Source organism: Corythoichthys intestinalis, chromosome 6 (genome assembly GCF_030265065.1).
Source record: "Corythoichthys intestinalis isolate RoL2023-P3 chromosome 6, ASM3026506v1, whole genome shotgun sequence".
NCBI lineage: Eukaryota > Metazoa > Chordata > Actinopteri > Syngnathiformes > Syngnathidae > Corythoichthys > Corythoichthys intestinalis.
The window spans coordinates 44840899-44865902 of record NC_080400.1 but is presented as its reverse complement, the minus strand read 5'-3'; positions in this window follow the sequence as shown (position 1 = coordinate 44865902).

The following is a 25004-nucleotide window of genomic DNA, read 5'->3' as shown; positions in this document are numbered from 1 at the left end:
TATTGATGGCCAGCACTCTGAGAGAATGGGAGGATCCTGGCCCGGGAATGATCGCAAAATATAGGACAGATGCTTTGGTTCTCCGAGTTAGCAACATTGTCATATTTGTGCAAAAGGAGGACTTCCACACCAAGATGACCTACATTTTCAACACAAGAGCAGGTCCAGAAAGCTGGTAGTTGTATGAATATTTACGAATTGTATCATCTCCATAATTAGGACACATTTAGGGAGTACCAAGTATTAATGCACCAAAACAAAACCTTCAGCATTAGAGTTTTGTGTTGAAAACATACAAGCCCATTTATACACAGTGGAGACAGAAACTGAGTAGGAGCGGTGGGGACACAAAATAAACTGTAAGTAATATAAGAACTGACTTGTTGGGCGTGTGAACTAATCGTAATGTGTGCTTTCCTCTCACAGGAATAGATATATAGCTTAGTAAGTATTGTATGACTGTAAAGCTAGCATTTTTTCCAAATGGCGTGTGCCCATGTGAATAAGCTCTCTAATCCTATTTCCTCTTGTCCAGAGTCCCTGTTTAATTGTGCAAGAACACAAGCAGGAAGAAAAGGCTTCATAAGTTTAGAACACAGAGGTTATACACATGCCTGCACATTCATTTCCAATGGTTGAACAATCTTTGGCTCAGTTAGCTAAGTACCTTAACAATCGCATGACACAGTATCATGTGGTTTTTGCAAGGGGCGGGGGGCATTTAACTAACTCAATGGTTTAATGGGAAAGTGTAAGGGGAGAGTGCAGTAATGAGCTGATAGAAATGAACTACAACCGAGTAAACAGCGTGTGTTGCTTGGCAAAACAAGTCTAACTTATTTCACATTTTGCATTTTTTCACAATTCAATACAGATCCCACTGAGATTTATAGTACACATGACATGACACACTTTATTTTTGTCTGGATGAAAATGACTTCTTTTTAGGGTCTAGCCCACACTGTTGCTGTGAACAAGCGTATACTCTAAGTTTGGAGACGACCAGTGGGCCAGGGGCGAGTCATTCATTGCCATGCTTACTGGTGTTGGCTTCTATTTATGGTGGCACACCCCAGAGAGTGAGGTGTTAGGAGAGCAAGCTTTTTCGACAGACAGGGATAGAGACAAAAAGGCAACTCACCATTACACAAAGTTGTAATTAGTGAAAGTCCATTGCCTGTTTTTTCTCTTACAAACTGACTGTCCCCCTAGCATAAGATGATTTCAATTTCAGGTGTTTCGATTTTTATTTAGGTATTTTAACTCTTTCACACGCAACTTTAATCACGCATATCATCTTTGAAGCTTCTTCACGCTGTAAATAGGTCACCCACGTGCCGCTGGTTTGTCCTATTTGAAAGTGTGGAATTTGAGGTCCACACCTGTTTATATTTGAAGTCAATCGACCAAGTAAAACAGGAGATAATGCCATTTGGGTTTTATAGTTTTATTGCTCTCATAAATAAGCATAAAAACGCTGCATGGACCATGTGTTTATGTCCATATTTCCATCATTTGTTGTCCTCTTTCAAAACCGAAAGCACCACGAAAGACTACATATCCAAGGAGCCCTTGTGAGGTCAAGAAGGACGGACAAAATGTGAACATTTTTAATAAATTGCTGAGCGAGGCGCCACCTAAAGAGAGGGAGGCAAGGTAGCGAGCGATGGCCGGTTGGATTAAGTGAGTGACTTTGAAACGTGTGGAATGAATCGACAACTAAATTCAGTTCAAGCTAATGCATTATTTCATCAACTCAAGGAAGAGGATGAGCCAGATTTGTTGTTGTTTTTTTCGGATGAGTCGGTGTCTCGGTGAGTGAGAAATAGGCTTGCCACCCGTCCCTTGAAATAAGGAACGATCGGTATTTGGGAATTATAATTTGCGTTTTGTATTGAACAAATACTGAATATATATGAATAGATACATTTCTATGCATTTTAGGAGTTTTGGGGATGTCCCTTGAGAAGTGACAGCAGCGCGCAAACGGCGGAAGAGTGGGCTTTGTGACGTAGTGTAGCTCTGTGTCCTGTTCAAGAGGAAACTGAGTGGCATTCCTGGAAAAACTGAACTGAACTACTTTATTGTCAATATTTTTAAAAGACTTTTTTTTTAATGTTATACTTGATTTTTTTTATTCACTATTGATCTTTTCAATTTGTATATACAGTAGATGTGCAGGCTCAAGAATCTAGATTGCATGTACCGTATTGGCCCGAATATAAGACGGCCCTGATTATAAGACGACCCCCTTTTTTTCAAGACTCAATTTTGAAAAAAGACTTTTTGAACACCAAATTAATTTTTATACAGAAAATAATTACAGTACATTTGAAACAAATGATTATAACAATATATTTGAGAGAAAAAGCATGTTATTTTGCCTCATTCAAATCTTAATATCTGAACATTTAAATATGTAGACTAAAGTGCAATCACATTCGTAAATGAATGGCTTCTGGTTTTTGAAATGTAAATTAACCAATCTATTGTGATAAAACAACAACATTTCAATAACTGCATTAATCAAAGTGAAGTGTAACTGTAACTGTAGTCTTGAAACAAATCTGAATAAGGAAAAACGTTGCAATAAAATAATGCAAACTGGTTAAACTTGAGAGTAGCTGAGATCTGTCATGACAAAACATCGCTTCAATGATATCTGGCGCCATCTAGCGTCGTGAATGGGTATACAAGACGACCATGTGTATGTGACCTGAATATAAGACGACCCCCACTTTTTCAGTCTTATTTCAATCCTAAAAACACCGTCTTATATTCGGGCCAATACGGTGTATACTGTATTTTGAAAAGAGGATGGGTACAATACCTAACCTCACAAAGAAATGTATCGCGTTAATGGTCGGTAATTATTTTTTTTAAATTAATCACGTTAAAATATTTGACACAATTAACGCATGGACGGAATGACCCGTTCATGCGTTGCCTCAAACAGTTTACAATGACTCCTTTTTAGTTCATTCAGAGTGAAAAGGCAGAGAAATGCGAGCGGACACAGGCGTTCATTGGATCGCGCCTTTTATTGGCTTAAGCTTTGGCAAGTCTTTCACAACAATTATAAGTATTGTGGCGTTATAATATTATACGTATCTTTTTCTCAACATGCTTAATTGAACACAACGTAGAACATACTGTATACCATTTGCAGCCACAACTGACAGTCATGGTTGCCCAACTTCCCATCATGCATTTGGGCGGAACAGTTAAGTCGCTACACTATCATTTAGTGAAAGCACAACAAAAATAATATTCCTATTTAAAAAAAAAATAATGTTCACAAAAAGAAAAGCGCTCACTTCAAAGAGAACTGGCATTCCCAATCAAAATAGCTATGCAAAATACACATAAAACTTACTCTATAGAAAAGCCCCTTATGATGTTTGCAGTGAGCAGTGAACTTCGGAAACTCTAAATTTAATCATAGAATCCATCCCTACTTTTATTTATTTAATTATTATTATTATTATTTTAGCCCTTTTCCATTTTCTCTTTCTTTTTAAATAGCTCCTCTTTGATGTTCCTGTGGTGTTGTGCATTGCTCTGTACAGACTCCCCTTGGTCCTGTTAGCTGGAATTGATTAAGTCATCCCAGCTTCATTCCCTTTTTCACCTTGTTGGATGCAGCCCCAGGGCAGAGCTCTTGTGCGGGTCTTGAAAGACATGCCCAAGTTACATGTAGATTCCTTGAATATTTAATTTTTCGCTGACTTACTTTCGCTTATCTACTCATTGCAGTCCGAGGAGTGTCAATGAAACATTGTCCTCCCATCACCCCCTCCATGGATTTACTTTGATGATGATGTGTCATAGAGCTACCTGGGGTGAAGACTCAATTTAGGAGAGTGTGCGTGCATGCCATTTGATTTCTAATGGTCCTGTTCTCTCGGTATATAGTAATATGACCTGTAAAAAAGGGTGATGGATTTCATTTTAATTTTGGTTTCACCCCATCCAATAGTGCACTTCCCAGTGTTGTTAATCTTACTTTAAAAAAGTAATTAATTACAGTTACAAATTACTTCTCCCAAAAGTAATTGCGTTAGTAACTCAGTTACCGGAATGTAAGAGTAATTAGTTACTTGGCAAAGTAACTGGTGATAATTTTCATGTCACACAATATGAAGTTTAAAGGGTTTTTGGGACAATTGGCCCTAGCTCAATTCTTTACCCTAAACTTAACTTGACATAGGGGTATTGCGGATATTGCGATAACTAGATAGTAACCTTTGCTATGTGTGGAAGTTATTTAGTGTTGTGAATCAACCGTTAAAGTTGTTAAAATTGCTCCTGTTATTGCATTACTTTCCTTCTGTCTATTTTTGACATGTGTAAGTTTTAAAACTGTTAAATCATTTAAAGATAGATTTAAGTTAAGTTTTGCCGATTTAGGAGCATTTTAGATAAAAAGTTACTTAGGTTCGCTAGGAAGGTTCTCTACAACAGAGCCTTCCTGAGATAAGTCTACTGCTTTAAGATGGCAGCTGTTTACTAACAACAATACATCTCAACGGTCCTCCTCCGACCACTGTTTGCCAGTATTTATAAGTTAAGGTGACCATTATTATTGTGGTAACATCGCCAAAGAATTAAAGTGACAATTATTATTGTGGTAACATCGCCAAAGAGATCACCAGCTTCGTCACGTTTTTATCATTTGTTTCACAACTTATCCAACACAAAACGCCTACCGCAGTTGACGTTGTTCTCAAGAAAACATTGAAAACTCAAGCTCACCGCTCCCTCTCTCTGTCATGTCAGCCACGCGGTGCGTTCAGGTGCAGCAAAAAAGTCCGCCACATTAGAACCTAATTCGTTATATTATTACAGGAATTATTATTCTTTTTATTATTGTATTATTCCAATTTTTATTTATAATTTATTTGTTTTGCTATGTGTAATTGCCATTTGTAATAGTACCAGCAGTATTTATTAAGGATTTAGTGTAGGTTTTTGGGCTGTGGAGCGAATTAATGGAATTATAATCAGGGGTGAAAGTGGTTAGAATTTTTTGCCGGAACTCCCCGACGTGAAGGTCTCCACGGAGCCAGATATTTTATTTTATTTTTTCAATGATTTGCAAAATAAAAGTTAACAAAAACAGCTATAACCCCAACCTCCATCTCCTAATTTTTATTTTCCCTCATTTCCTCACATACTAAATGCCAAATCTCAATTTTAACTACTTAAGAACATAGAATATATATTAAAATTGAAGATAATGTAAACATTTACTTTTTGTTGTGTTTTTTTAATAATAAAGATATAAGTAACATACATTCAGAAAAATAAGGACAAATGACTTATATTATGCAGAGTGAAATGGAATATATTTTGAAGATCGCGCAAACATTGACTTTTTTAAATTAATAGGAAATGAATAAGTAGCCTAACATAAATGAACAAATATCAGTCCAAAGTGCACATTAACAGCTAAGATGTTCTGAAGCTCCCCATCAGAGCAAATAGAACTAAATATGATAAATAAGCCACCTTAACTCTTTCCTTGCTCTTAAAGATTTGATCAATTTTTTGTTGCATTGGCCTTTTTTTTTTCCTGTTTCAGAAAACATGCACATTTGAACCAATCAGAGCTAACTATCTCTGGTGACAACATGTCAGTATTTCAGCCGATTGAACGGATAAATGAGTCCAGGCGTTTCGCTTTGCTGCGTGCATTCGCACATTAACGTGACTCGTCATTGTCAAACTCAGATAACTGCAGCAGCTGGGGAAAATTCCATGCCGTCCGTGGAATAAAATAAATAATAAATATCGGTGGAAATGGATTACGCTACACATGCAATTTATTATGCTTGTTGTTAACACTTGTGTATGTAAATCTGAATGTTGTAGATTGTTTTCTTCTTGGAGATGAAATGCATGTGTAGCAGCTTTGTTTGTTTGTTTTTTTTTTTTTTTACATAGCGTTTTGACAGTTGCCGTCATATTTTCGGAATCAATGCACCGTATACTGGAACAACGTTCCGGCCCTGATTCTTATACCGGAACTGCGTTCTGGCCCTGATTCTTATACCGGAACTGCGTTCCTGGCCGTTCCCGCCCACTTTCACCCCTGATTATAATGTATTCCTATGGGAAAATCCCGCTCGACACACGACCATTTCGACTCACAATCAAGGTTCTGGAGCGAATTTACTTTGATGTAGAGGTACAAGCCGCAGTGTTCAACACGGGGGAAAACATACAAGCTTGTAGTCTGAAAATTATGGTACATACTGTACATATGTATACATATGTACATACATACATACATACATACATGCAAATATACAATAATAATAATACATATAAAAGAAATGAAATTCATACTAGGGTAGCCTCATTGGGATATTATTAATGTGGCCCTTTGACAAGGATTGGGATTTCTGCAATAATAACAAATAATAATGCTGCTTATTTTCAACAACAGCATCATCTCCATCGCTCTCTCAGGCTAAAAATCTTGCTCTTCCCCTTCAATTCTCAGTCACTCCCTTTCATTTCCACCATATTCTAAAAGTGTCTGTGCATATTTAGTAATGTTTAATGTTAAGAGCCTCACTTGTCACGATGGTTGGGAGTGTATGAGTTGAGAGAGCTGGTTTGGTTTTCTAGTAGACTCCTGTTTATCTAGCTCCCTATTCCCTCAGTACTCCCTCAATGTTTGAACAGAACACCTTGCCTGCCTCATCAATCTCACATCTGACAGAAATGTGTGTCTATGAAACATATTTCATTGCTGCTGTATGGAGGTGCTAATATGGCTATAATGACATAATCCCTTTAATGTATCTTGGTAGTACTTGTCTTCATGCGTTCCTTCACATTTAACAAGCTCTCATTATCATTACACTCTTGTTGGTACATTCTACTGAAGTCAGTAGCCTATGTAGGAGCCAGAGCTTGTCGAAAGACAAGCTTTTTTATTTATTTATTTTTTTAACACAAACCTTTTCGTATGAACATCAAACTGAAAGAAGAAATAAAGCAGAATTTTCAGGATGGTCTGTCCTGTCTCACTTGCAATGGGAGTTTATTTACCTTTCACTTCTCATTAGGCAACAGACTGTGCGCTTGCTGCGCGGTGGCCATTTTGGATCATTGACGAGCCACAATCCACAAAGGCCTCTAATGAGTCAACTAGAGTTTCTGTCAATACTGCACACACTTGCGTTTTCGTTTGTCTCTGTTTAGGATTTTCTCTAATTGATATTGAATGTCGACTCGAATTTTGCCGGCCCTGTGTTGAGCTGCTTGCCACTCAAAATTAGTAGTTCTTAACAACCTGTAATGTGTTTTCTGAGCTCTGTTGTAATGGGGTGTTTAGTGTCATTATGCAGGATGTATTGGATACATTTTCTCTTTCTCAACATTTGGCCATGGTTGGTTAAAAAGCTTTTGCTTCTGTTTTATTTCTTTTGGAAACCCTAGAAACATATTTCAGTCTGCCTTTTGACTTTGGAGCCAGAGTTCTGTTTTTCTCATCAGGAATGGTCCAATGCCATAAAATCCCTGTGTTCAAGCTTATTTATTTATGTGCACAAATGTGTGTGCTTCAAGCAGACATTTGATTCGAATCCGCCATGGGCTGCTATGATGGGAGCATTTCAGTGCGTGTTTCTCTTTACCACTTCTGGTTTTTCTCACTCGTTACTCTGTCATAACAAACACTCTGGTGCTGTATGTCAGCTTACATATGCATCGCCAGAAAATACACACTGATTTTTTTCTCACCTCATCAAGCTTGAGTACCGCGTGTAGAGCTAGAAGCAAGCTGGAGAAGATGATCTTGTCTTTTAAGTCCTTCTTTCCTGTGAAATAAAAGTGCTCAGAAAGATTTCTCGGAAAGACTGAAAAGAAAGCCCCGGAAATTAGGGTGTCTGCGGGGACCTAAAAAATCTAAAAAAAAAAAAAAAAAAAAAAAAAAGTCGTAAATCCAAAAATTTTTATTTAAGGCTTTAAAATGTCTAAAATTGTCCTCTCTGTCCTTGTAAATCTCATAAATACACCCCTTAAACATCTACTGACTTTACTTTTATTTCGAACATGCAAAACTTCAGTCTCACTTTTAAATGTTTCGATTTTTGAGGATGCTATAACGTAACAACAAAGCGGAACTACCTTTGCTAGTCAAAATTTATCTAAACACCACCAGCTATTGCTGTGCATGCGCAGTGTGTTGACAGCTTAGTTAGCATAGCAGCGGAGAAAACAGAACAGAATTACAGTACTGTATCCATGGGTAAGTGGCCAATGGTCATTGGCTGTAGAGTTTACAAGTCTTGATTCACAACAGAGAAATTCCTCGTGCTTTCAGTTAGATTAAGCATTTTTAATTGCAATGGGAAAGAGCTATGAATAAAATCATATACTTTGCAAATAATTCCGGGCATCAATTTTTCCTTCAAGTCTTTTGTATTTTTTTTTCTCGATATTGATGTAAAATGGGTCTTAAATTGTATTCATTATGGTCTTAAAAAGTCTTGAATTTGGCTTGTTGAAACCTGCAGAGACCCTGGAAATGACAAATTCCTTTCAAATACTTTGAGAGCCATTATCCGCAAATTGAGAAAATACAGAACATTGGTAAACCTTCCCAGCAGAGTCCAGCCTACACAAATGACCTAAACGGCACATTGATGACTGAGCCAAGAGGACACAAAGAAACCCAGGAAAGCATCTAATTAATGTTTATGACTCAACAATAAGGAAATAAGGTTTTATTAAATCTGCCATAAAAACAAAAAAGATATTCAAACATGGGTACAGCTCTGTGATGGTCTGGGTCTGTACCATTGCTTCTGGACCTGGATGAATGACTGTCATACATGGAACTACGAATTCTGCTCTGTGGCATAAAATCCATAAGGAAAACTTTCGGGCCATCAGTTTGTGACCCCAAGCTGAAACTATCAAGCGTTCTGCCGCAGGGCACTGATCAAAATCACTTCTTGATTTACTAGACGCTTGATCCCAGTTGTTGCCGCTGGTGGTTGCCCAACCACTAGTTTTGTTTCCTTTGTGAGTAAAATTACCATTTTAAATCTGTGCAGCGGTACCCATACATACAAATTTAATTTGTTCTAGGACCTAGTTTGTAAATTGAAATAGTCGTATGTCAAGCGGGATTTTCCCATAAGAATAAATTATAATTCGATTGACTCATTCCACAGCCTAAAAACCTACGGAAATCCTGAATACATACTCCTCGTACTATTGCAAATAACAATTACACATAGCAAAACAAATAAATTATACATCCAAATCAGAATAATGAGAATATAATATGATGTAACAAATAGGGTTCTAATGTGGCGGTTGTGTTTGAACATACTGTGGGACTGATGAGAGAGTGAGAGAGGTGCAAAAGAGTGGGAAGTTTTTACTTTCTCTTTTCATGTTGGTGTCGTTGGCTACGGCGGACAGTAGGCATGTTGTGTTGCACAAGTTCTGGAATCAATTATTGAAAACCTGACAAAGCTGGCGACTTTCTTGCCGATGTTACAATAATAATAATACATCTGAAATTAAAAAGCGTTTTTATTGTCACCTTAACTTATAGAGACTGGTGAACGGATGTCGGAGGAGATTGGCCATATTATCGAGCCAGTTCACTCACACGCACACCATGCTCGTATTTTTCCAACATTTCCTTCTGAATTTCAATGGTAAACGCAACCTTTTCTCCCCACTTGCACTAACCTTCTTGGGAACCATGTTGATTTCTCTCACAAGAAAATCCGCTGTGCATAGTCTTTTGGGAAAACAATGAAATTGAGACGCTGTCATGAATAGTCGTATTTCGAGCATATTATGATGAGTCAAATTTTACGTCGGATGTCGAAAGGATCGTGTGTCGATGTGATCGCATGTCAGGGAACCACTGTGTTTTATACTTGGATTGCTTGGGTTATCTTTTTCTGATCATTACTATAGTTACATATTTCCTGGATGATCATGAATATTGAAATAGGGAAACATTGCAAAAGAATTGGAGAAGGTGGCAAATGCTTTTTCACGGCACTGCATGTAAAAAATAATGAGTCGAATCATTGGTGTGTTCAAATGTATTAGGGAAGATATTGTCAATGAAGGCAGTATGTGATGTATTTCGGCTAGGTCTACCTACAGTTGTGGTCAAAAGTTTACATACACTTGTGTAGAACAGTGTTTTTCAACCTTTTTGAGCCGCGGCACACTTTTTACATTGACAAAATTCTGGGGCACACCACCAACCATAATGACACAAAATGAAACTCTATAGCCTTACACAGTACATATTATAGAACACAGTTAGAAATATAGTTAATAAAAGCTTCTAAACTCACTCAGTGTGACCCCTGGGCCTGTTTAGATGAACACAAGGATGATATTCTGGCAGGAACTGTAGAAAGACATACACGGAGCTCTTCCTCAACAGCTCTCAGTCTCTCTCTGTTTTTAGTTTTTATCACGGTCAGGCTTGAAAAGCTCAACTCACATAGATATGTTGTGGAAAATGGGAGCAATGTTGAAACAGCTTTGTTGGCCAGAATGGGGAACTCCTTGGCAGCAGTTAACCAAAAACTGTCCAAAGGAAGATCAGCAAAGTTTAGCTTCAAACCACGATTTTGTTTCAGTTCAATGAGTTGCTCTTGCTCCTGTAAAGTCATGTCCATTCCAACAACTGATGCTGAGCTGTATGGGTCCCTCACCCAGTCGAGATGTTCTGTGCAGGCTGAGGGGAAATAAAATGACAACTTCTCCTGAAGCGTTTTCAAATGTGTGCCTATCACCTCGCACAGTGCAGCAGTGTTGACATCGCTCCGTTTCTCGGTGAGTGGGAACATCCCTAGGTTGCCACGCTGCACATGTTGTTGCCAGAGCTGTACCTTTAAACGGAATCCATTCATTTTATCTGTGCTTGTAAGCAGGTTTTCATTCCGGCCTTGCATCCGTGTGTTCAGTTCATTCAGATGATGAAATATATCAGCCAGGTATGCCAGTTTTGCACACCACTCATCAGTTGCAAGCAGCTTTGAGCAATCAGGCCTCTCATTTATCAGAAATAGTTTAAGTTCCTCTCGCAGCTCATACACACGGGCCAGCACCTTGCCGCGCGACAACCATCGGACCTCCGTATGAAGCAATAACGTTTTATGCTCCGCTCCCATTGTGACTTTTTTGATTTAGCTACGAGTTCAGCAACAAGGTAGCTAGCTTTAAGGGCTCTCTCATTTACCGTTGTGGTTTTCCTCAAAAAAGTTGCCTGTTTCTCTGTGTTTTTAAGTAAGCGTACAAAGTAATCCACCGGCTTGTCTTGAAGGGACGGGTGTTTTGTTTGTAGATGCCGTTTAAGCTTGCTGGGCACCATGCCGCTGTTAGCTAGCTTCTCGCCACACACCAGGCATAATGGCGACGGTGCCGTTGCATCCCCGGTGAAAGTGAATCCAAATGACAGGTAGCTTTCACTGTAAAGCCTTGAGCTAACCATCTTGTCTTTCTTCTGTTGTCCACCACGCATACTAGGGCCTTCGTCTGGGTCAGCATTTTGTCCAGAGCCCTGCTCAGAGTTTGCATTTCTCCTTCTTAGAAACTTCTCCATCACTGTCACTGTCGCTGTAATCCGTCATGCACAGGTCTAATTCTATTGTCTTTTTACAGTCAATTCGCCGTCTGCTGCCACCTGCTGACGTAGAAGAGTATTACTCTGCCACTTACTCGCAGCACAGACACTCTTCAATGGCACAATGGTACAATATTATTTGCGGATAATTAATTTTCAAACCTCTAATGATTATTTAAGTGAAATTTAATAATTTCCCGCGGCACACCTGACGGTCTCTCACGGCACACCAGTGTACCGCGGCACACAGGTTGAAAAACACTACACTGTAGAACATAATGTCATGGCTCTCTTGAGTTTCCAGTTATTTCTACAACTCAGATTTTTCTCTGATAGAGTGATTGGAACAGATACTTCTTTGTCACAAAAAACATTCATGAAGTTTGGTTCTTTTATGACTTTATTATGGGTGAACAGAAAAAAGTGATCAAATCTGCTGGGTCAAAAATATACATACAGCAGCGCTAATATTTGGTAACATGTCCCTTGGCCATTCTCACTTCAATGAGGCGCTTTTGGTAGCCATCCACAAGCTTCTGATTGAATCTTGGACCACTCCTCTTGACAGAATTGGTGCAGTTCAGTTAAATTTGATGGTTTCTGACATGGACTTGTTTCTTCAGCATTGTCCACAAGTTCTCAATGGGGTTTAAGTCAGGACATTGGGAAGGCCATTCGAAAACCTTAATTCTAGCCTGATTTAGTCATTCCATTACCACTTTTGATGTGTGTTTGGGGTCATTGTCCTGTTGGAACACCCAACTGCGCCCAAGACCCAATCTTCGGGCTGATGACGTTAGGTTATCTTGAAGAATTTGAAGGTAATCCTCCTTATTCATTATCCCATTTACTCTCTGTAAAGCACCAGTTCCATTGGCAGCAAAACAGCCCCACAGCATAATACTACCACCAACATGCTTGACGGTAGGCATGGTGTACTTGGGGTTAAAGGACTCACCTTTTCTCCTCCAAACATATTGCTGGGCATTGTGGCCAAACATCGATTTTTTGTTTCGTCTGACCACAGAACTTTCCTCCAGAAGGTCTTATCTTTGTCCATGTGATCAGCAGCAAACTTCAGTCGAGCCTTAAGGTGCCGCTTTTGGAGCAAGGGCTTCCTTCTTGCACGGCAGCCTCTCAGTCCATGGAGATGCAAAACACGCTTGACTGTGGACACTGACACCTGTGTTCCAGCAGCTTCTAATTCTTGGCAGATCTGCTTTTTGGTGATTCTCGGTTGAATCTTCACCCTCCTGACCAATTTTCTCTCAGCAGCAGGTGATAGCTTGCGTTTTCTTCCTGATCGTGGCAGTGACAAAACAGTGCCATGCACTTTATACTTACAAACAATTGTTTGCACTGTTGCTCTTGGGACCTGCAGCTGTTTTGAAATGGCTCCAAGTGACTTTCCTGACTTGTTCAAGTCAATGATTCGCTTTTTCTGGTCCATGTATGTATATTTTTGACCCAGCAGATTTGATCACTTTTTCTGTTAACCCATAATAAAGTCATAAAAGAACCAAACTTCATGAATGTTTTTTGTGACAAAGAAGTATCTGTTCCAATCACTCTATCGGAGAAAAAATTTGTAGAAATAACTGGAAACTCAAGAGAGCCATGACATTATGTTCTTCACAAGTGTATGTAAACTTTTGACCACAACTGTATGCTTATACATAGGTTTGCATACAGTACATCTTCCTGAGACATTCATCCCTGATTTTTTTTATTTTTTTTTTTATGTTAATGTTTTATGTAACAGCACCTCATGGATGCCATTTGTTGACCCATCTATTATGTTTTCCATCAGTATTAACATGAAGATTAAAGACCGGAAGTTATGAGGTTGTTTTAAAAATTAAGACTTGTAATATCCTTTGTTTGATGTGCATCTTGACAGTAAACTTCAACTGGAAGTGGCATTAAACATCTTGAAGAATCCCCACAAGTCGTATATGTATAAACCTGAAGGCCTGTACTTTTAAAAAATCGTAAATCAAATCCCTCGTATTTCAAGACACTACTGAAATGATCAATGAAGACTTGAGTGTTGCTCTTAGTCCTAAAGTATGTTCAATATTAGTCACCTTTTTTGTTAGGGAATTCCATTCCGACGGTGTCATACAAAAATAATGCCCTTAATCCCAGACTCGTATAATAAATATCACTGTGGCAGCTGTGTTACTTCCTGTCAGAGAGATGATTGTGCTGTTTTGGCAATCTGACAGGAGCCTTGGTAGGCAAGGGATGATGAGCCTGCAGCCTCAGGGTCTGGATGCCAATGCAAATGCCTTACCTGCCTGCTTCACCCCTGGGCTTTGCCAGCCTGACAGAACCAGCGAGAAAATAACGCATTCCTCTTCCTAGAGCCCATAGCAAGATAGATATATCAATTTCAATCTGAGCTACGTCTTGGCAGCAGCAGTGATAGACGTGTCATACTTCATCACTGTCAGTCAGAGTGGCTCTGATGAATGATGAACTAAATTACACTGATTAAATGAACTGTTGAGTAATTCAGACTGAGTAGTGCTGTCCTGTTGACCAGGGCCAAAAGTTATGGGCTGCTTGAATAAAAGGATGCTTGACAAGGGATCATTTTTTAGAGTACAGTTTTTAAATTTAAGTCACATCTAAAAGTCGATTTAATTCAGTGTGGTCAGTAAAAGCTTGCCACAATGTCGTTTAAGAATTGGAGGACATTTTTGCTTCAAAATGTTTTGAAAATAAAACCTTTTTTTTTTTTTTTTTTTTTTTTTTTTTTAATTTTTCGCTACAAATGAACTATCAAAGGCTCACTTTGATACATATTATTTTACAATGACAACTTCACTATCATTCTAAGATGTTCCTTCTTAAGTATGGCATGATGAGTCAGTTGAAATTATCAGTATTTGAAAATAGATTTAAAATATACAGTACTTTAATTTGAAATACTTTCAATGTTTTTAAAAATGAGAATAATCACCACTGGTGGATATAGGACCACAATTGAAAAATGGAATTTAATGCAACGATTACAGTAATTGAAATACCTTTATTCATTTTGGAGAGTGGAATGGGGGACCACATTATTATAACAATTATTATTTATTTTTTGGCATGAAATCCACATCCCTTTCGCTTTGCCAGTTGTTCCTGCATAAATCTTCCTCTTTGTTCCTATCATAAGTAGTGGAAAGAGTAGTGTAGGTTGGAGGACTAGCAGGCAGGAGCTGATGGATGACTTACTGTATCACATATCTCCTCTACCGCAGCTGCAGAAAGGAGGAAAAACAACAGGTTGCTATGAGTGAAATCAGATACAGAGAACCACTCGCATAAATATTAAATCTTAGATAGCTTGTAATGCCATTGCGCTACACTTTATGTTTTAAATTTGTGACACAGCTCTTAAATATTTCATTGATCAGTGACTACAGACACTTGATCATTATTGCCATTTCATTCATTTTCAATCCAGTTTGTCCTGTAAAGGGGGCTGAAGCCTACCTATGCTAAATTTAGATGAAAGACTGACTACACCCTGAACTGGTCACCAGTCAGTTGCTGGGAAATTATAAGCACAGGCAACCATTTGTTGTCACATTCATGTGGTGACTGTGGAAACAGGATATATTTATATATTTATTTAACATATACGTTATTAATAATTTTATGCTTATATTATGTATTATTGTCATATAAGCACAGGCAACCATTTGTTGTCACATTTATGTGGTGACTGTGGAAACAGGATATATTTATATATTTATTTAACATATACGTTATTAATTATTTTATGCTTATATTATGCATTATTGTCAATGTCATTTAATTTTTTTTCAGTTGTTAATAAGTATTTAATGTTTGCCTGGCACGGCCAGACTGTTCTCCCTGTGTTTTTCAAACACTGAGAGAATAGTCTGGGACCCAGCCCATTAACAGCCTCTCGAGCAAGTACAAAATCAATCGACAAATCAGGTTCGTTTATTTGCGTGACGTGTTCTTAACGAGCAACGTCACTCTTCCGCGTCGGAAGTCGTCTCCACAACAACACAGATGGCGAACAGGAGAGCCGAGAATATGTTCCAATCCACGGTAAAATCAGTTTTAAATGACCAAAAATACATTGACACAAGTCATTGACAACAGTCTGTCTCGCGCTAGCCATGTTGAATAAACTCCGCTCTCCTCGAATGTTTACTTCCGCGCGCAAGTCCCTCGTCCCGCCTGTCGCTGATTGGTCCACTCCGCTGTCTGTTTGCTGTGGCTTGCTCCGCCCAGGAAATTTTATCCGCTTAATGGTGGCAAGACTCAATAGCTGGAACAGCGGTGAGTCTGGAGTACCAGGCTAATTTAATGTCACTTATTTTGACAAAAACTGTTTATACCAACTATACACACACACGCACACACACACATATATACGGTGCCTTGCAAAAGTATTCGGCCCCCTTGAACCTTGCAACCTTTCGCCACATTTCAGGCTTCAAACATAAAGATATAAAATTTTAATTTTTTGTCAAGAATCAACAACAAGTGGGACACAATCGTGAAGTGGAACAAAATTTATTGGATAATTTAAACTTTTTTAACAAATAAAAAACTGAAAAGTGGGGCGTGCAATATTATTCGGCCCCCTTGCGTTAATACTTTGTAGCGCCACCTTTTGCTCCAATTACAACTGCAAGTCGCTTGGGGTATGTTTCTATCAGTTTTGCACATCGAGAGACTGACATTCTTGCCCATTCTTCCTTTCAAAACAGCTCGAGCTCAGTGAGGTTGGATGGAGAGTGTTTGTGAACAGCAGTCTTCAGCTCTTTCCACAGATTCTCGATTGGATTCAGGTCTGGACTTTGATTTGGCCATTCTAACACCTGGATACGTTTATTTTTTAACCATTCCATTGTAGATTTGGCTTTATGTTTTGGATCATTGTCCTGTTGGAAGATAAATCTCCGTCCCAGTCTCAGGTCTTGTGCAGATACCAACAGGTTTTCTTCCAGAATGTTCCTGTATTTGGCTGCATCCATCTTCCCGTCAATTTTAACCATCTTCCCTGTCCCTGCTGAAGAAAAGCAGGCCCAAACCATGATGCTGCCACCACCATGTTTGACAGTGGGGATGGTGTGTTCAGGGTGATGAGCTGTGTTGCTTTTACGCCAAACATATTGTTTTGCATTGTGGCCAAAAAGTTCAATTTTGGTTTCATCAGACCAGAGCACCTTCTTCCACATGTTTGGTGTGTCTCCCAGGTGGCTTGTGGCAAACTTTAAACGAGACATTTTATGGATATCTTTGAGAAATGGCTTTCTTCTTGCCACTCTTCAATAAAGGCCAGATTTGTGCAGTGTACGACTGATTGTTGTCCTATGGACAGACTCTCCCACCTCAGCTGTAGATCTCTGCAGTTCATCCAGAGTGATCATGGGCCTCTTGGCTGCATCTCTGATCAGTTTTCTCCTTGTTTGAGAAGAAAGTTTGGAAGGACGGCCGGGTCTTGGTAGATTTGCAGTGGTCTGATGCTCCTTCCATTTCAATATGATGGCTTGCACAGTGCTCCTTGAGATGTTTAAAGCTTGGGAAATCTTTTTGTATCCAAATCCGGCTTTAAACTTCTCCACAACAGTATTTCGGACCTGCCTGGTGTGTTCCTTGGTTTTCATAATGCTCTCTGCACTTTAAACAGAACCCTGAGACTATCACAGAGCAGACTTGATTACACACAGGTGGATTCTATTTATCATCATCGGTCATTTAGGACAACATTGGATCATTCAGAGATCCTCACTGAACTTCTGGAGCGAGTTTGCTGCACTGAAAGTAAAGGGGCCGAATAATATTGCACGCCCCACTTTTCAGTTTTTTATTTGTTAAAAAAGTTTAAATTATCCAATAAATGTTGTTCCACTTCACGATTGTGTCCCACTTGTTGATTCTTGACAAAAAAATTACATTTCATATCTTTATGTTTGAAGCCTGAAATGTGGCGAAAGGTTGCAAGATTCAAGGGGGCCGAATACTTTTGCAAGGCACTGTATATATACGTATATATATATGTATATATATATATATATATATGTATATATATATATTTATATATACTGTACCTGTACATATAATATTTTTTGACTTCATTCTTACGTTACGACACACTTTGTTCTCGCCGCGGTTGGTCACATGGTTCATGTATGCCGTGAGTAGTTCCAAGCACAAGCAGCGCTGTAGTGGTTTTCAATGGAACTGACGGCGGTAATTGCAACATTTATGGAAAAATGGAGAAAATCACGTATCTAAGTACTTGTTTGATTATGCCATTGCATTATAACCAGTGTTGTTAATCTTACTGAAAAAAAGTAATTAATTATAGTTACAAATTACTTCTCCCAAAAAGTAATTGCGTTAGTAACTCAATTACCTGAATGTAAGAGTAATTAGTTACTTGGCAAAGTAATTGGTGATAATTACTTTTTTTTCCCTTAAAAAAAAAAAAAAAAAAAAAAAACATTGGCCACACTATGTGTTAATGCTAAGTTTTTTTGTGAAGGTTTTTGGTACAATTGGCCCGATCCCAATTCTTTACCCTAATTTACCCTTCACCCTGAATCAACTGTTAAAAGTTGTTAAAATTGCTCCCATTATTGCATTAGTTCCCTTCTCTCTACTTTTGACAAATGAAAGTTTTAAAACTATTTCATCATTTAAAGATAGATTCAAGTCAAGATTTTGCCGATTTAGAAGTATTTTAGATAAAAAGTTACTTAGGTTCGTTAGGAAGGTTCTCTACAACAGAGCCGTAATAAAAGGTCTACTGCTTTAAGATGGCGGCTGTTTACTAACGCATCTAGTGCCGTGTCTGTCATTTTGCATCTAGTTATATCTATATACAGTATATGCAGTGTTGTTAATTTTACTTTAAAATAGTAATTAATTACAGTTACAAATTACTTCTCCCAAAAAGTAATTGCGTTAGTAACTCAGTTACCTGAATGTAAGAGTAGTTAGTTACTTGGCAAAGTAACTAGTGATATATTTTTTTTTCTCAAAAAAAAAAAAAAAAAAAAAAAAAAAAAAAAACAGGTCACACAATGTGAAGTTTAAAGGATTTGGGGGACAATTGGCCCTAGCCCAATTCTTTACCCTCCACTTAACTAGACACAAGGGTATTGCGATAACTAGCTAGTAACCTTTGCTATGTGTGGAAGTCATTTAAAGTTGTGAATCAACCGTTAAAGTTGTTAAAATTGCTCCTGTTATTGCATTAGTTCCCTTCTGTCTACTTTAAACATGTGTAAGTTTTAAAACTGTTTCATCATTTAAAGATAGATTTAAGTTAAGATTTTGCCGATTTAGAAGCATTTTAGATTTAACAAAAAAAAAAAATAAATACTTAGGTTCGCTAGGAAGGATCTCTACATCAGGGCCTTCCTGAGAGGTCTACTGCTTTAAGATGGCGGCTGTTTACTAACACATGTAGTCCTTAAAACATGTTGGCAATGCAGCTGTGTCAGTTTTTGCATCTAGTTCTATAATATGATATCTACCGTGTCATATGGGCGTAGGCGTCAGGTATTATTGGAGCCACCTAGCATCGCGGTTGCAACGGCGTCTTCCCCACTGCTGCTCTGCTCTCGTCCCCGTGAGTCTGTTTCTCTCTGACTTTTTTTTATTCAACCAACTTAGTAACGCATAGTAACGCACGCCTTTCCCGCCTCAGTAACGGTAACGGCGTTGCCAAGATGAGAAAAGTAATTAATTAGATTACTCATTGCCGAAAAAAAATAACGCCGTTAGTAACGCCGTTATATTGTAACGCCGTTATTAACAACACTGATTATAACATATATTTAAATGCTAGTTTTACATTTGGAGGGGTAAGGCGACAACTGAAAACTATGTAAACTGTTATTCAGAAGGGAACTTTCCCATGTTGTGGAGTTAAAGTATCATGTTTGTGTTAGCATTAGCAGTGGAAATCGACTTTTACATTAAAATGAAAGATGATTTAGGTTTTTCTTTTTTCACAACTAGAATACTGTTTTTCCAAAGAATGTCTAGATTTCCCTCATTCACCTACCTGTGGTAATTTATTAAAGATAACGCTATGTATAACATATTTTGTTCCCAAGTTCTAAGTGGTAGTTCCTAGTTTGTTTTGTCACAATGACATATAAAAACACTTTTGTTTCCCAAAAAGTTTGGGTTTGTGCTCATGACTTTTAAATTCTATTTTCCACTTTTCTTTACTGTTGCACTTTCTAATGCTTATATATATGAGTGTGTACATTTTCCTTTTTTATTTTATTGACAGTTGGACCTGAAACACAAAGAAATGGCATTTAATAAATATTTCCTGCATAACTTAACTAAATTTTAAATATAGCCTCTAATTTTAGCAAAACCAAACCTGTACCTCTTTAGAGGCATTTTTCATTTTGGACCCAAGCAACACAAAATGATTACAAGACAGGAACAACATTTTATTATTTTCCACAACATGGTGTAATGTATAACAATAACAATGTATTACACTTCGATAAAGAAAATCACATTTTTTATTGAACAATTGGTGAAATTGGAGTCATGGTTCATTACACGTAACATTTTTTAGATCAGTGACCTGTGATGGTTGCATGTGCAGCATGGTTTCCCCAAGGACCAAGAGCAGCAGAAAAAACAGATGGCAATGGTCAGTCGTCAAAACATGAAATAAAGTTTTTTTTTTTTTTTTTTTTTTTAAATTTAAAAATGGGCTTAGTGCCCACAGCCAGCGGTCACCATCAGCAGGCACCAGCAGCAGCATGATGTGGATCATGAAATTGTAACCTAAAAAAAAAAAAAAAAAAAAAAAAACATTAAATTAGTTTTTTAATTATAAATTTGTGTTTATTGTTTGTTTACATAACTTTTCAATCTATGAACATTTTAAAAAATAATGTCAAAAATTTAGTGTAAAGAAAAGAGGTTGTCATGCATTGACTTGGTACGCTTTCATGAGGGGGATACCTTAGTTCAAAGCTTACAAAATCGAGCAAATTAGCACGTGAAGGCCGGTCGTCTACTGATGCCCACAAATACAGATTAAATGAGTTTCTCCCTGGCGATACATTCCTAGTTAGCCGACTAAGCTTAAAAAGCAGGAGAAAATCGCTCATCAACCAAGATAAAATATATGTATAATTATGCCACGCACATACAAATAAAGCTCAACATAATATGATATAATCATAAAGCGCCTCTGATAGAATACAGACTGTTGAAAATTCAAAAGGGATCGTTTTTTTTCATCAACTTACCCCTGAATATACTTTACAGCCAGCCATTCGTATGAATACGGTCCGCCCTCGTCAAAGCCATGTTTAGAACTACCCGAGGCTCCATAACCCGGATGTACCCGGATGTAAAATCGTATAAGTGATCCCTATGGGAGTTTCGTAACCCTCCTAATATATGGCCCTGATCCCCCCCTCATAAATATACTACTATTTTCTATTTAGTTTGGCTCTAATAATTCCTAAAATTCCATACTGCTTTGCATTAAATAAACATTAAAATGCATGTGTGTAGTTTTTCTTTGCAATGTCATGTAGTAATTTAAACCAAAAAGAACGTAATAAAGTTTTTTCAATGGCACATTTTTGCCCTAGACTAAAGTAACCGTTCAACTAAATACAACACAACTGGTCTGAATTGAAAACTAAAATTTTGCAGCTCACAGAAAAAAAAAAAAAAAAAAAAAAAACTCAAAATCAGAAACAGCCATTTTTACTTTTTGTCTTGTATCTCTGCCCCATACAGTTGAAAAGAAAGTGATTGGAAGTGAATGCAAAGGGTAAGAGGAGTTTCCTCTAACATGAGACAAGGAGTAGCCTGTGTGCGTGTGTTTGTGTGTGTGATCCAAATGACTAGATTAGATGTGGCTTCCAGGGTGTCGAGGTGGGGTTGTGTCAGTGGAGCCAGCAGCCACTACTGGCCGTGAAGTACAGCTGGAAGACTGAGAGAAAGATATGAAGAGGGAGTTGACAGTCGGGTCTTTGTATCATCCATAGTGGGTGACTGACCGCAGGTCGAGAGGTCAGAGCTCAGGAGAGGACGACCAAGTTTATCCCCACATTTGAACTTTTTCCATAATTGGTAAAGAATAATTTATACCTCAGATCATTCTAATGCGACCTGAGTTGCCCACATAAAACACTGACGTTATAATGGAAACCATGCATGGGTTTTGTGTCCCTTATTTAGGGAGGCACTGCTGGGCTCTTTATTTCCACTCAAGAAGAAATGCCATACTTGTCTGGTTTGTTGCCACGTGTGAAGACTGAACGGTCTTGGCAGTGTCCGGATAGGATTTCGTACAGGCCATGTTGTCAAAACGACCTCATAAAGAAAGTCAGCTATTGATCTTAGCAGCAGACAGACATATGATATCAGTAATCACTCTGTCACACACACTAAGACCAGCACTTACTCCATTCAGCATGGCATAAATCAATTCTCTGCAATGGACCACCAATTAATCACTCCATGTGTCTTGTGTGTGTGTTCTATAGAGAACAAGGCTGTGACTGCATGCCTGTCAACATACTTTTCCCTTCTAGGATCAGTGGACATTGGATTAGCAGTTAACAAAAACTTGGCTTTTAGGTTGTCTGCACTGTGTGACTGTACTTCTTAGATGGGAAAATGCACTTAATAATTACTGTGTATGTCACTGATGGTGTAGTGGTGCATTAACCTGACTTTGATGCAGATAATGTGGGTTCAATTCCTACTCTAAAAGGGGGAATTCAGAATTTTTGACATTAGGCTTAATTTCCAAGGCAGCGGGGGTTTAATTAGTAGGTGGGGTAGGTTTCAACAAATTTCATGCAGCTTCTTCATTATTTGTTAGTTGCAGGGCTCCGTAGTGTCTAAGCTAGCATGAGTCAATGGTGCTTGCTAGCATGCTAATAAAAAAACAAAAACAATGTTAACAGATCCAACAGAGTAAAATCAATTCAAAATGCAGATTATTGTTCGAAATCCCCATGCGGCCAAAACAACATGTCACCAAACTGCCTGTTCCCTGATGAGTTGCTGGATTACACATTTTGCTGTTCATACTACAATTATTGACACGCAATGGTACGTTTTAATAACTTTATCCTGATAAAATAGTCAACATTATTGATTGCATGGGTCATCAGTGATTCTCATGTGTACAAATGTTTTTTTTTTTTTTGGCATGTTAGCAAGCACCATTGACTTGCGCTAGCTGAGCCATTCCAGAGCCCTGCAACTAACACATAACTAACAAACTGCATGGAATTTGTTGAAACCAACTCCACGAACTAATTAAACCCCTGCTAACTCAAAAATTAAGCCTCATGTAAAAAATTTGGTACGTCCCCTTAAAACTATGTTGATGTGACTGTGAGTGATTGTCTGTTACTATACCTGTGTACAGTATGCACAATGTGACTTACCAGCAACCACTTCTGGATGTGTAATCCGCCTTTCGCCGGATATCAGAGTGCTAGACTCGAGTGCTCCGGTTACCCTTGAAGTATGAACAATGAATAAAGGAAAACATGTTTTTAAGGGATGAATTGGTTTGTTTTTTTGAATGTACGCTGACTTTGTTAGGTCTTCTAAGTACCTGATAAGATCAATGCCTACTCCATGCTTCCGAAACCAAAGCATCTGGTTGTAACTCGTTTCCTGTGAGAACACCGAAGCGAGACCGAACGGTCGACTGCCTCAATGTCTACATGATTCTCAGTTCTGGAGAAAGTTCATAACTTCCCATCCCTTGAGACTCTGAGCAAAGCCACAAGTTTCACTTACTCGATGTGTGTGTATCTGTTTGCCTGCCTAAAAATGTCATGCTCTTCTTGTTGCCAATACCTCACAAGCTAATGGTTCGCCAACGCTTAGGCGGATCTTGTGGACCAGGTTGATTTTTTTGTATTTCTCATCAGACATCTAGCGTGAATGGTCTTTTCTAAAAAAGTCGGCTCTTTGTATCATTCATTCACGTTACCATTCACCCCGAGTAGGATTTGAACCTAAGCCCCAGTGTCTCAATTCAACTGTCTTACTTTACCTGCTAAGTGAATGCCTCAGGACTAGCCCAGAAAAAAATGAAGGGGCAAGATGATCAAGGATTGTCATGAAAAGACAAAATGTTGGTTGGAACGCACCACACACAATAGAGGATGACATCAAGAAAATCACCAATAACTTAAAAAAACTGCACTGAAAGCAAAATATAAAACAATAATTATGGCAGTTATAATAAGTAAAATATAAAAAAGCAAGAGAAAAAAAATCTAAACAATTGAAACGTCATAGTTTAACAAAGTATTTCATCATTTTTTTTTGTCTAGATAATTTCTGTGAGTAAAAAGTTGTTTTGCTCACAGTTTAGAGTTCCTTACCGTAAGCCGGATGTACACTGTGAATGTTATTCATTGGAAAGGAAATATCACTGTGGTATGTTTTTCAACCTCTGCACTACTTGCTTTTCTATTGTTTTGCACCCTATGCGGTACATTTACTTTGTTATTGAAAGCAATTGTTCGAGGTTGATTGGATTTCCAGATTTCTCTTAAAATCCATGAGATGTATTATGGCTGATCTGCTCACTCAGCTATTTGAGGTGATGCTCGGCCTATCTTAATTCTCATAATTTATAAATTTACCCAAAATATCATCATTCATACTTTTGTACTTCCCTACATAAACTTGGGAATAGACTGGAGGGAGTATAGAAGTAAAGTTGGAGTGGTGGGGGGCAAGGAAAGGATAACTGCTTTCCTGTTCTCTGCAATGGTTCATAATTACCCAGTGAACGAAGTGTGTATGTCTGTGTGTGTGTGTGTTTGAAAGGGTGTACCTTGGGGTGGTCCTGTAGCCTTTGTACGGATGAAATGCTGATGCAGTGTGGAGACAGCTGGGCAGAGTGGAACTCAGGTCATTAAGGTTCTACTGGCAAGAGCAAAAACAAGCATCTACACACTCTGATTTCCCCCACCACTCAATGAGCCTTTTACTTTGGAAAACAGAGGAGACTAAAAAAAATGAAAGAATGAAAACTTTGCTGGTGACAGGCTCTCTATGGGGTCTTGGAGGAGAAGGATGAGGGAGAAACAGTGAGGTGGGAGGGAGGTGTCTTGAGAAGCCAGACAGCAACAGGAGTGTGTATTTGGACAAGCGAGAGGTTTTGAGTGTGTCTAAAACAAAGTAGAGGATTATGGGAGATCAGAGGAGCCCCTCTGCCATGACACCCGCTGTCCTCTCCCACACCCCCACCCTCTTGATATCTACCCTGTCAGCATGCATCTCCAGTTCACACCGAGGGTCCTGCAAAAACTATGGACCTTTGTATTACGGGTGTGCAAGAGAACTTTGGCGG